Source organism: Triticum dicoccoides, chromosome 4B, assembly GCF_002162155.2.
Source record: "Triticum dicoccoides isolate Atlit2015 ecotype Zavitan chromosome 4B, WEW_v2.0, whole genome shotgun sequence".
In the NCBI taxonomy this organism is placed as follows: domain Eukaryota; kingdom Viridiplantae; phylum Streptophyta; class Magnoliopsida; order Poales; family Poaceae; genus Triticum; species Triticum dicoccoides.
In genome coordinates this window covers 55,894,322-55,908,307 of record NC_041387.1, presented here as the reverse complement: position 1 = coordinate 55,908,307, position 13,986 = coordinate 55,894,322, and positions in this window count along the sequence as shown.

Here is a 13,986-nt window from a genome sequence, read left to right as displayed (position 1 = left end):
CTACTGTTCAACCACCCCTCCACGGGCACCCCTCCACCGTCTACTGTTCATCCAGCCCTCCACACCACAGGGTCCTGTTCAACCACCCCTCCACCGTCTACTGTTCCTCCAGCCCTCCACACCACGGGTTCCTATTCATCCAGAGGCAACACCACCGCTCACTGTTCATCCAACCCCCCCCCCAGCAACGCTCACTGTTCATCCTAGAGGCAGCATCGATCGGCTTCAGTTAGCAGCAGTAGCGAAGGAATCGCTCCATCGGGTTTAGTTAACAGCCACCGATCGATCGCTCGGGTTCAGTTAGATCCCAACGCCTCGCTCGACTTCAGTTAGAGCCAACGCCTCGCACACACACGCGCGTACGTACGAGAGAAATGCGCATCGCTCGGCCCTCGACCTCCCACCGTAACCGGCAACTCCCCGAAATTTTCCTCCCCCTCGCTTCTACCACGGTTTTTTCCGTCATGGATGGCCGAAAGAATGTCATGCAGCTGCGTCTCCGGCTCGCCCAGGACGAAAAGCCCATTTTCTGTCATGATTTTTTTCATAGAAGTAGGAGCCCACCACATCTATGATGATACCGGGTTTTGTCACAATTATCGTCATAGAAGTGTCATATGTATGACAGAAAAAAATTTCGTTCATCCCAAAATGTCACAGATGTGTCTTTTTTTGTAGTGTAGGATCAAGAACACACATATATTCATGAAAACATAATAGGTTCAGATCTGAAATCATGGCACTCGGGCCCTAGTGACAAGCATTAAGCATAGCAAAGTCATAACAACATCAATCTCAGAACATAGTGGATACTAGGGATCAAACCCTAACAAAACTAACTTGATTACATGGTAAATCTCATCCAACCCATCACCGTCCAGCAAGCTTACGATGGACTTACTCACGCACGGTGGTGACCATCATGAAATTGGTGATGGAGGATGGTTGATGATGACGACGTATCCACCTCTTCGGAGCCCCGAACGGACTCCAGATCAGCCCTCCCGAGAGAGATTAGGGCTTGGCGGTGGCTCCATGTCGTAAAACGCGATGAAACTTTCTCTCTGATTTTTTTCTCCCCGAGGCGGAATATATGGAGTTGGAGTTGAGGTCGGAGGAGGTCCAGGGGGCCCACGAGATAGGAGGTCGCACCCTAGGGGGGGCGCCCCCCTATCTCGTGGACAGGCTATGGGCCCCTGGCATTAATTCTTTCGCCAAAAATTCTTATTAATTCCAAAAAGTGCTTCCGTGGATTTCCAGGACATTCCGAGAACTTTTCTTTTCTACACATAAAACAACATCATGGCAGTTCTGCTGAAAACATCATCAGTCCGGGTTAGTTTCATTCCAATCATGCAAGTTAGAGTCCAAAACAAGGGAAAAAATGTTTGGAAAAGTAGATACGTTGGAGACGTATCAACTCCCCCAATCTTAAACCTTTGCTTGTCCTGAAGCAATTCAGTTGATAAACTGAAAGTGATAAGGAAAAACTTTTACAAACTCTGTTTGCTCTTGTTGTTGTAAACATGAAAAGCGGCATTCAAGTTTCAGCAAATGTTATGAACTAACGATACTCACAATAATACTTAGCTCTCACAATCACTCATATCAATAGCATAATCAGCGAGCGAGCCATAATAATAAAACTCGGATGGCAACACTTTCTCAAAATAATTATAACATGATATAACAAAATGGTATCTCGCTAGCCCTTTCTGAGACCGCAAAACATAAATGCAGAGCACCTTTAAAGATCAAGGACTGACTAAACATTGTAATTCATGGTAAAAGAGATCCAGTCAAGTCATACCCAATATAGACCAGTAATAATGAATGCAAATGACAGTGTGCTCTCCAGCGGGTGCTTTTAATAAGAAGGGTGATGACTCAACATAAAAGTAAATAGATAGGCCCTTCGCAGAGGGAAGCAGGGATTTGTAGAGGTGCCAGAGCTTGATTTTAAAATAGAGATTGAATAACATTTTGAGCTGTATACTTTTGTTGTCGACGCAACACCTATGAGATGGTAGTATCTTCCATACTACATGCATTATAGGCAGTTCCCAAAAAGAATGGTAAAGGTTTATACTCCCCCAACCACCAACAAGCACCAATCCATGGCTTGCTTGAAACAACGAGTGCCTCCAACATACAACAGCCCTGGGGGAGTTTTGTTTAATTATTTTGATTTGCTTTGATCTTTTTGGATCATGGGACTGGGCATCCCGGTTACCGGCCCTTTCTCGTGAATGAGGAGCGGAGTCCACTCCTCTTGAGAATAACCCACCTAGCATGGAAGATATAGACAACCCTAGTTGTACCATGAGCTGCTCGAGCATACCAAACAGAATTTCATTTGAAGGTTTGGAGTTTGGCACATACAAATTTACTTGGAACGGCAGGTAGATACCGCATATAGGTAGGTATAGTGGACTCATATGGAACAACTTTGGGGTTAAGGAGTTTGGATGCACAAGCAGTATTCTCGCTTAGTACAGGTGAAGGCTAGCAAAAGACTGGGAAGTGACCAACTGAGAGAGTGGCAACAGTCGTAAACATGCATTAAAATTAATTCACACCGAGTACAAGCATGAGTAGGATATAATCCACCATGAACATTAATATCGTGAAGGCTATGTTGATTTGATTCAGCTACATGCGTGAACATGTGCCAAGCCGAGTCACTCAATTCATTCAAAGGAGGATACCATCCCATCATATCACATCATAGTCATTCTAATAGCATGTTGGCACGCAAGGTAAACCATTATAACTCATAGCTAATCAAGCATGGCACTAGTAACTATAATCTCTAAATGTCATTCCAAATATTTTTACTTCATAATAGCCGACTCAGGAATGATGAACTCATCATATTTACAAAAACAAGAGAGGTCGAGTTCATACCAGCTTTTCTCATCCCATTAAGTCCATCATATATCGTCATTATTGCCTTTCACTCGCACGACCGAACGATGCGTATAATAATAAGAGTGTACATGCATTGGACTAAGCTGGAATCTGCAAGCATTCAACTCAAGAGAGAATACAAGTAATATGGGCTCTAAATTAAATAAACAATCATGCATATAAGAGCCACTAAGCATTTTCAATATGGTCTTCTCGACCCCCAAAGGAAAGAAAAGAAAATAAAACTATTTACACGGGAAAGCTCCCAACAAGTAAAAGAAGAACGAGAAATCCTTTTGTGTTTTCATTTAAACTCCTACTACAGGCAAGGAAATTAGACTAACTAATTTTTTTTGGTTTTTCTCAAGGTTTATAACACACAAGAAGAAAACTAGAAAAAGAAATTTAAACAAGCATGGATAATACAATGAAAGTGTATGAGCACCGACGACTAGTGTGTGAACATGAATGTAAAGTCGGTGAGAAATACGTACTCCCCCAAGCTTAGGCTTTTGGCCTAAGTTGGTTCAATACCAAGGACCGCCTGGCTGATATCCATAAGTGAAACTGGGGTAGTACTGAGATGCAGAGGCGACCGCCTCCTGAGCAGCAACGTGTTGGCGAGCTGCCTCCAGTGTGACAAGAAGATTTTCTGCAAGCAAATCAAACAACAAAGGCGCAGGCAAAATAATAATCTCAAAGTGTTTCTTATTGAATCTAAGTTTATACAAGAGCATCCTATCTTCGTTGTCAACAATAAACTTGTGTGCTACCATGCTCATGTAATCTAAAATGTGAGGAGGCAATATTGTCTCCTTTTCCTCATGGTGCCTAATGGGTATCTGAAAATGTCTAGCAAGACGTGCAACATAGATACCTCCAAATATGGGGCCTTTTGTACGATTCAGGACTAGCCGTTTAGCAATGACGGCACCCATACTAAAAGTATTGTCTCCAAGCAAAGCATGTTGAAGAATGATAATATCAGGAAGGCTCAAGTTTCCACTATTTCCACGACCAATCAAGCATCTACTAGCAAATATGGCAAAGTAGCATAAAACAGGAAAGTGTATGCTAGAGAATTTTGCCTCGGAACCCTTCTTTGGCTCCTCTACGGCGATAGTATTAACAAAGCCCGCCACATCTTCACGATGGGGTTCCTCTAATTGTCCCACATATGGTATCCTACATACCGCGCAAAAATGACGTAAAGACATTTCTTTGAACTCATCATATAAATGAAATGATACTGCAGGCGGTGACTTCTTAGGATAAAAATAATTTTTTTGCACGAAAGTATTGGTGAGTAAGAGATACTGATCGATTCGGTCGTTTATGAAACCGGTGAGGCCTGCAGTCTCGATTAAAGCATGAAAATCTTCATGAATTCCAGCCTCTTTCAAGAATCCTCGCATGGCCATTCACATGATCGTACTTCCGCTAAGCGAGGAAGATTATACTTGGCTTTTTCCTTCTCTTGGGCTTGTTTTTCCTGGGAGCTTTGGCTAGAAGAGCCCCTCAAAAGTTTCCTCAACATTTTTCTGAAATTTTTAGTAACTTCAAAATAAAAGTGCATAAAACTAAACAAGAATGATATCAACTACTCCTACAAGTGCCTAGAGCCCATATCATGCATTGGAATTGCTTGGGACCTCAAAATTTTAACATGCAAGCTCAAGAACATGGTCACCTAGGCAGCAAAAATTTGCAATGAATAAAGCACTAGAACAAAAACTAATTGTACCAATGGAGGAGTCACATACCAAGCAACAATCTCCCAAAGCAGTTTTGTGAATGGAGCTTTGAGCTAAGAGATCAAAAATCGCAGCAAAACGAGCTAGAACTCGTGCTTGAGCTGGATGGGGATTTTTCTGGCTAGAAGATGAAGTGTGTGGGAGCTGGCATAAGTGGAGGGGAGCCACCAAGGGCCCACGAGACAGGGGGGTGCGCCCTACATGGGGGGTGCGCCCTCCTCTCTCGTGGCCTGGTGCTTGCCCCTCCTGCAGTGTTTTAAGTGCCTAAAAGCCTCAAATATTCCAGAAAAAATCATACTAAATTTGCAGGGCATTTGGAGCACTTTTATTTTCGGACTATTTTTTTAATGCACGGATAATTCAGGAAACAGACGGATAATACTATTTTTGCTTTATTTATTCTACATAACAAAAAGTAAAAAGAGGGTACAGAAGGTTGTGCCTTCTAGTTTCATCCATCCCGTGATCATCAAAATGAACCCGCTAACAAGGTTGATCAAGTCTTCTTAACAAACTCATTCCGAATAACACAGAACCGGAGAAGTTTCGAATGACACTAAGTTACCTCAACGGGGATATGAAAATCCCCAACAATAAGAATATCATACTTTTTCTTGACAATAGGGAGAGGAAATTCAAAATCTCCAAAAATGATAGTTGGAACTTTTTCAATAGAATTGATGCTATGAACTTGAGATTGTTTCCTCGGAAAGTGTACCATATGTTCACTGCCATTAACATGAAAAGTGACATTGCCTTTGTTGCAATCAATAACAGCCCCTGCAGTATTAAGAAAAGGTCTACCAAGTATAATAGACATACTATCGTCCTCGGGAATATCAAGAATAACAAAGTCCGTTAAGATAGTGACATTTGCAACCACAACAGGCACACCTCACAAATACCGACAGGTATAGCAGTTGATTTATCAGCCATTTGCAAAGATATTTCAGTAGGTATCAACTTATTCAATTCAAGTCTACGATATAAAGAGAGAGGCATAAAACTAACACCGGCTCCAAGATCACATAAAGCAGTTCTAACATAATTTATTTTAATGGAGCATGGTATAGTTGGAACACCCAGATCTCCAAGTTTCTTTGGTATTCCACCCTTAAAAGTGTAATTAGCAAGCATGGTGGAAACTTCAGCTTTCGGTATCTTTCTTTTATTTGTGATGATATCCTTCATATACTTAGCATAAGGATTTACTTTAAGCATATCAGTTAAGCGCATACGTAAGAAAATAGGTCTAATCATTTCAGCAAAGCGCTCAAAATCCTCATCATCCTTTGACATGGATGGTTTAGGAGGAAAGGGCATGGGTTTCTGAACCCATGGTTCTCTTTCTTTACCGTGCTTCCTAGCAACAAAATCTCTCTTATCATAATGTTGATTCTTTGATTGTTGGTTATCAAGATCAACATCAGGTTCAATCTCTACATCATTATCTTTGCTAGGTTGAGCATCAACATGAACATTATCATTAACATTATCGCTAGGTTCATGTTCATCACCTGATTGTGTTTCAGTATCAGAAATAGAAATATCATTGGGATTCTCAGGTGTGTCTACAGTAGGTTCACTAGAAGCATGCAACGTTCTATCGTTTTTCTTTTTCTTCTTCTTAGAATAACTAGGTGCCTCTAAATTATTTCTCCAAGAATCTTGCTTGATTCTCTTAGGGTGGCCTTCAGGATACAAAGGTTCCTGAGTCATTCTACCAGTTCTAGTAGCCACTCTAACGGCAAAGTCATTTTTATTATTCAATTCATCAAGCAAATCATTTTGAGCTTTGAGTACTTGCTCAGCTTGAGTAGCAACCATAGAAGCATATTTGCTAACGCGGTGAAGTTCATCTTTAACTCTAACCAGATTATCACCTACGCGTCCTATCTCGAAAGCATTATTCTTTAACTCTCTACATAGATAAGCATTAAAACTTTCTTGTCTAGCCATAAAGTCATCGAATTATTCTAAGCATGGGCTATGAAATTTAGTAGAGGGTATTTTAACTTTATCATATCTATAGAGAGAATTTACCTTTACTACCTGTGTCGGGTTACCAAGACAATGTCGTTCTTCAGGCGGTAAATTAAGACCATGTATTTCTTCAATAGGTGGTAAATTCTTAACATCTTCAGCTTTAATACCTTTTTATTTCATTGATTTCTTTGCCTCTTGCATATCTTCAGGACTGAGAAATAAAACACCTCTCTTTTTCGGAGTGGGTTTAGGAATAGGCTCATGAGTTGGCTCAATTGGTTCAGGAATTACTTCAGGAACTGGCTCAGGAAGAGTCCAATTATTGTCATTAGTCAACATATTATTCAATAATATTTCAGCTTCGTTGACTGTTCTTTACCTGAAAACACAACCAGCACAACTATCCAAGTAGTCCTTGGAAGCATCGGTTAGTCCATTATAAAAGATATCAAGTATTTCATTTTTCTTAAGAGGATGATCAGGTAAAGCATTAAGTAACCGGAGAAGCCTCCACCAAGCTTGTGGGAGACACTCTTCTTTGATTTGCAAAAAAATATATATTTCCCGCAAGGCAGCTTGTTTCTTATGAGCAGGGAAATATTTACCAGAGAAGTTATAAATCATATCCTGGGTACTACGCACACAACCAGGAGCAAGAGAATTATACCAAGTCTTAGCATCACCCTTTAATGAGAACGGAAATATCTTAAGGATGTATAAATAGCAAGACTTCTCATCATGAGTGAACAGGGCGGCTATATCATTCAACATGGTAAGATGTGCCACAACAGTTTCAGATTCAAGGCCATAAAAAGGATCAGATTCAACTAAAGTAATAATATCAGGATCAACAAAGAATTCATAATCCTTATCAGTAACACAGATAGGTGAAGTAGCAAAAGCAGGATCGGGTTTCATTCTAGCATTAAGAGACTGCTGTTTCCATTTAGCTAATAATTTCTTAAGATCATTTCTATCATTGCAAGCAAGAATTTCCATAGCAACTGCTTCATTCATAACATAACCCTTAGGAACAACAGGTAATACATAATCATTGGGGGAACGTTCATCATCATTATCATCAATAATAGGTTATTCAATATTTCCATTCCCCCTAACTCTAGCAAGTTGTTCATCTAGAAATTCACCTAATGGCAAAGTAGTATCACGCACAGAAGTAGTTTCATCATGCATAGCAGAAGTGGCATCATCAATAACATGCAACATATCAGAATTCATAGCAGTAGCAGGTTTAGGTGTCGCAAGCCTACTAATAACGGATGGAGAATCTAGTGCAGAGCTAGATGGCAGTTCCTTACCTCCCCTCGTAGTTGAGGGCAAAATCTTGGTCTTAGCGTCTTTCAAGTTCTTCATAGTGATATAAATCCCAAGTGACTCCGAGAATAGAGCTATGCTCCCCAGCAACGGCACCAGAAATTAGTCTTGATAACCCACAAGTGTAGGGGATCGCAACAGCTTTCGAGGGTGAAGTACAACCCAAATTTATTGATTCGACACAAGGGGAGTGAAAGAATATTCTTGAGTATTAGCTATTGAGTTGTCAATTCCACCACACCTGGATAACTTAGTATCTGCAGCAAAGTATTTAGTAGCAAAAGTGGTATGATAATAAAGGTAATGGTAGCAACAGTAAAGATAAATGTTTTTGGGTTTTTGTAGTAGTTGTAATAGTAGCAACGAAAAAGTAAATAAGCGTAGAACAATATATGAAAAGCTTGTAGGCAATGGATCAGTGATGGATAATTATGCCGGATGCGATTCCTCATGCAATAGTTATAACATAGGGTGATATAGAACTAGCTCCAATTCATCAATGTAATGTAGGCATGTATTTTGTAAATAGTCATACGTGCTTATGGAAAAGAACTTGCATGACATCTTTTGTCCTACCCTCCCGTGGCAGCGGGGTCCTTACGGAAAGTAAGGGATATTAAGGCCTCCTTTTAATAGAGAACCGGACAAAAGGATTAACACATAGTGAATACATGAACTTCTCAAACTACGGTCATCACCGAGAAGTATCCCGATTATTGTCACTTCAGGGTTGTCGGATCATAACACATAATAGGTGACTATAGACTTGCAAGATTGGATCAAAAACACACATATATTCATGAAAACATAATAGGTTCAGATCTGAAATCATGGAACTCGGGCCCTAGTGACAAGCATTAAGCATAGCAAAGTCATAGCAAGATCAATCTCAAAACATAGTGGATACTAGGGATCAAACCCTAACAAAACTAACTTGATTACATGGTAAATCTCATCCAACCCATCACCGTCCAGCAAGCCTACGATGGAATTACTCACGCACGACGGTGAGCATCATGAAATTGGTGATGGAGGATGGTTGATGATGACGACGGTGACGTGTCCCCCTCTCCGGAGCCCCGAACGAACTCCAAATCAGCCCTCCTGAGAGAGATTAGGGCTTGGCGGCGGCTCCGTGTCGTAAAACGCGATGAAACTTTCTCTCTGATTTTTTTCTCCCCGAGGCGGAATATATGGAGTTGGAGTTAAGGTCGGAGGAGGTCCTGGGGGACCACGAGATAGGAGGCCGCGCCCTGGGGGGCCTGTCTCGTGGACAGGCTATGGGCCCCCCTGGACATTCCGAGAATTTTTCTTTTCTACACATAAAACAACATCATGGCAGTTCTGCTGAAAACAGCATAAGTCCGGGTTAGTTTCATTCAAATCATGCAAGTTAGAGTCCAAAACAAGGGCAAAAGTGTTTGGAAAAGTAGATACATTGGAGACGTATCACTCTGCATTTATGTTTTGCAGTCTCAGAAAGGGCTAGCGAGATACCATTTTTTTATATCATGTTATAATTATTTTGAGAAAGTGTTGTCATCCGAGTTTTATTATTATGGCTCGCTAGCTGATTATGCTATTGATATGAGTGATTGTGAGAGCTAAGTATTATTGTGAGTATGTTTAGCTCATAATATTTGCTGAAACTTGAATGCTGGCTTTTCATGTTTACAACAACAAGAGCAAACAGAGTTTGTAGAAGTTATTCTTTATCACTTTCAGTTTATCAACTGAATTGCTTGAGGACAAGCAAAGGTTTAAGCTTGGGCCAGTTGATACGTCTCCAACCACTACAAAAAAAATACACTTCCATGATGATACGTGTTTGTCATAGTAGGTCGCGTTTTTTGTCATGCATGTACATCCATGACAAATTTATGACAGAATCAAGATAGTCATACCTGTGCTGTCATAGAAGTGTTCCATGACATTACCAAAATTATCATCACGGAAGTGTCCACTTCCATGACGATAAATTGCGTGTCACAGAAGTGCTTTCGTCAAGGGTGACCGACACGTGGCATCCACCGTAACGGAACACCGCTAAGCTATCGGGTCAGATTTTGGATCCGATAACCCATTAACAGCCCCGACCAATGGGAAATTTCCACGTGTAAAATTCTGATTGGCCGAAGGGAACACCTGTCAGCTCGTCAGTGGGCCAGATGTCGCCCGTCCATTGGAGGAGACATGCCTATGGTACGTCGACACGTGGCTGGGCCCAACAGAGGCCCATATAGGTTAAAAAGGCTGGCCCAGTTAAAGGCCCGTAGAGCTTAATCAGGTACTAGTGGGCCAGCCCAATAACGGCCTGCTTAATAAAGGCCCATTTATGGCCCAAAACCAGATCTGTCCCGTTAATTGTTCGCCCAATATTTGGGCCCATTTACGGCCCGAAGGTAGATCTGACCCGTTAATTTTTCGCCCAATATTTGGGCCCATTTGCGGCCCAAAGCCAAATTTGGCCCGTTAATTGTTCGCCGAATATTCGGGCCCAACTATAGCCCAGTGACTTTCGGCATGTTAGAGGCCTGATGTAGACATGGGCCCATTTCAGCCCGGTGTGACTTTCGGCATGGGAATGGCCTGTGCTGCCCATGGGCCATATATGGTCCGGCGGGACATCGGGCCCACTAACGGCCCGTGCTAATGGTGGCAACAGTTAAGCCCAACGTGACTTTGGGCCTGTTAAAGGCCTGTCGCATAATTTGGCCTGTTGATGCATGTACTAAGCTTTCGTCCTCTTAAAGGCCCATGATATCAGTGGGCCAACTAAGGCCCGAGATATGTTTCGGCCTGGTAACGGCCCGTGAGCTAACTGGGGCCATAACGGCCTGGTCTACATTTCGGCCTGCTCAAGGCCCGTCGACGACTAGTGAAAATTGAGGCCCAACATGCATTTTGGCCTGCTAAAGGCCCGTGGTTTCATCTCGGCCGTAACAAGCCGGTACAATATTCAGCCTGTTAATGGCCCAACGCTACCTGGGCCAAACTAAGCGCTGGGTCAACAAAAGGCCCAACTAAAATATAGGCCGGTGTAAGTTTGGGCTTGGCGCAATGTGTGAAGGCCCCAATCATTCGGGCCCAAGAAAGACGCAGGCTGGCCCAATTGTGGCCCGCTAAAAACATGGCCCGTTAGAGTCGAATGTTTCGGCCCGGTCGACTACATCTGATTTTTTTTCAGATAGCGAATGATGGCACTAACTAGTACGAATTAAGAACAAACCTACTCTATACAATAAAAAATTACGGCCTAGTAACTAAGAATAAACCTACACTATACAATAAAGGATTTAAGGTATATTACATCCACTGGGCATCGAAGTTCGCCACTAGTGATCATAAAGCGCAACGAAGAACAGATTACAAAAACTGGGCACCATTGCAGCGTAACAAAATAATACTGAACCGAGAACACTTCCAAGACAGTTCAAGAAAGGTTAGCCTTGCGGGGGAACTACTGCGCAAGCTGCTGAGCAAGGTTGTGAGACCGGCCTAGCATGTCGGTCATAGCTTCCAGGTGTAGCTGTTTAGCGATGAGGTTCTCATTGGTGTTCTCCGCAATCTTTCTTAGAGATAGGACTTCAAGTCGAAGTTGAGTTGCAGAATGCCTTTCTGCTAGAACTTGCGACTGAAGAAGTTGAACTGATTCAGACAACGAATTATGTGAGCTTGTCTAACTGTTAGTCTCAAGTAACTTGAACACTGCATCAAGACAAGACTTTGGGGTTGTCTCGCTATCTTCAAGATGTTTTGCCTTCTTTGTTGCAATATATGTTGGGTTTGTCTCACAGCCTTCAGCAGACTTGTGCATGCCATCAGGCATATCACCCTGAAACAAAGCAGAGAGATGACAGGTTTTGCACGTGTATAAACAAAGATGATAATTGTTCTGTCAATTCTATCCAATTTCAAATTAGAAAATAAAGAGTAAGTTCAAAATATCAATAGCATAATTTGGCATTGTTCATAATGCGGGGAGCTTCACCACACTACTGGATTACCATGTCAACATAACAAGCATAGATGAAGGGCAGAGAAAATCATTCTATCTATTTTGGGTAATGTGCATGGCATGTTGTTCATATCATCAACCACATCAGTTAGATAAAACAGGAGATGACAAGGTGCAAACATGGGCTGCTTCACCACACACTGGATTATAGATCCACAAAACCAAGCATACATATAGGGAGTATTAAGTAATGTGCATGGTATGAATAAGAAATTTGGTTTTACAAGTAAAACTTAGAACTTACGGTTCTTATGAACATGCATTTTGGTAGAAACAACAAACTAAACAGCAGTAAACGATAGGGAGTATGAGTAAATTAAACAGCAGTTGAGGATAAAGGCTTTAGAAGGACTGACTTACATTAATAGTTAACACCGGCTTTATAATGCCCTTCTCCATGTCAAGGGAAGGATAACTCAAGAATTTCAGCACAAAATCTTCTTCATAAGCATTGCCTGTACTCTACATTTTGTAGAGAGTAATTATAGATATGATAATACTAGAAGGGATAGAGGATAATGAAGATAAGATGCAGATTGATGCTACATAATCAACTACCAATCCCTGGAAGTACAAGCGTTACAGGACAAAATGTACTGACAAGAGCAATGGGCTACACTTCTGCACTGGCATTGTCTATGTATTCTACTTGTTGGTAAGATTAAATACAGATCTGATCTTTTTTAGTAAATGGTTGGCGAGGGAGATAAGATGCAGAATGCTACAAAATGAACCAATCCCTCTTCCAATAATACAAGAGTGTTTTGAACACTGGTGTACTGTACAAAACGTTATTATATTATGGGACGGAGGGAGTAGCTTTTAATGTAAGTACATTGATAGACCATGTTCAGTCCTTACAAGAGGACTGCAGAGCTAAACCTCTTCAAAAGCATTGGGTTGATTCTAAATTTGTGTAAGAGTCCATACGAATCTTATAATGTCCACCAAATGGACGATTACGAGGCTAACATGTGCAGTGGTGATACATAATCAAACAACTATGAAAGTAAGTATGGTCATACAGGGCAAGAGGTACTCACAAGAGCAATGAAGTGTGTAGTATAGTTGCGAGATTATGTGGTCCCTTGAGAACAAATGTTCTTCTGTTAAAAGTTTTCGTACAAGTGAGACATTAAGGCAAATGCAGAAATGTAGTTCAAATTGTGATGTGATATCATAGACAGTACCTTACGCTGCAGCCGAGACCAATGTGTAACAAGATTATTCCAGTCACCGTCGGATAAATGTAGCACCAGACTTTACAGATATTTCGTTCAGAGGCTTGCCATCGAAGTGCGCTTGCCTCAGGTAGGAAAGATACTTCATCAACGAGTGCTTGAAAAGCGCAACCAACTCTTGCTCGTCATCAGAATCCAGTTTGCTCCTCGCCTATTTAAAAGAATAAAATCTTGTGTCTTCTGTCAGCAGAAACATATGCAGTAATGACCATGAATAACATTAGTACATTACTTACGCGTAAGTTGCAGAGGAAGACTGAAAATTGTTCTGTGTCTGCGGTATAATCTTTCCATGAAGGAAAGATGCGCACAAAGTTCCTCACAACAATATAAGCTTCGTCTTCTAAACTGGGAAGAAATGGAGCAGGGGTCCTATTTGCTGCAATTGGGGCTCTCTCTGGTTCGAAAAGGGATTTGGCAACTGGATTTGGTGTACTCTTTGCTGGAATGGGGGTTTTGCGTTGTCAGGACCCCGACTCGATGTCACATCGATCTAGCCTGTAGCACCTCATATCACTTTGCGGTCTCACGCACGGTATCCCCACGGGTGTCGCCTTACCTTTGCCCGGGACCGTTTGCGCCTTTTGGCTCACGTATATGATAGTGTCGCTAGCATCCATATGATAAGGAGCCCGGGCTGACATGACTAGTCGTAAATCCAAAGTGGCACAGACTTACAGGGACAGGCATCCATGACCCAGCATCGAACGTGTCGGTCATCAGCAAGTGAATCCAGGCTGTA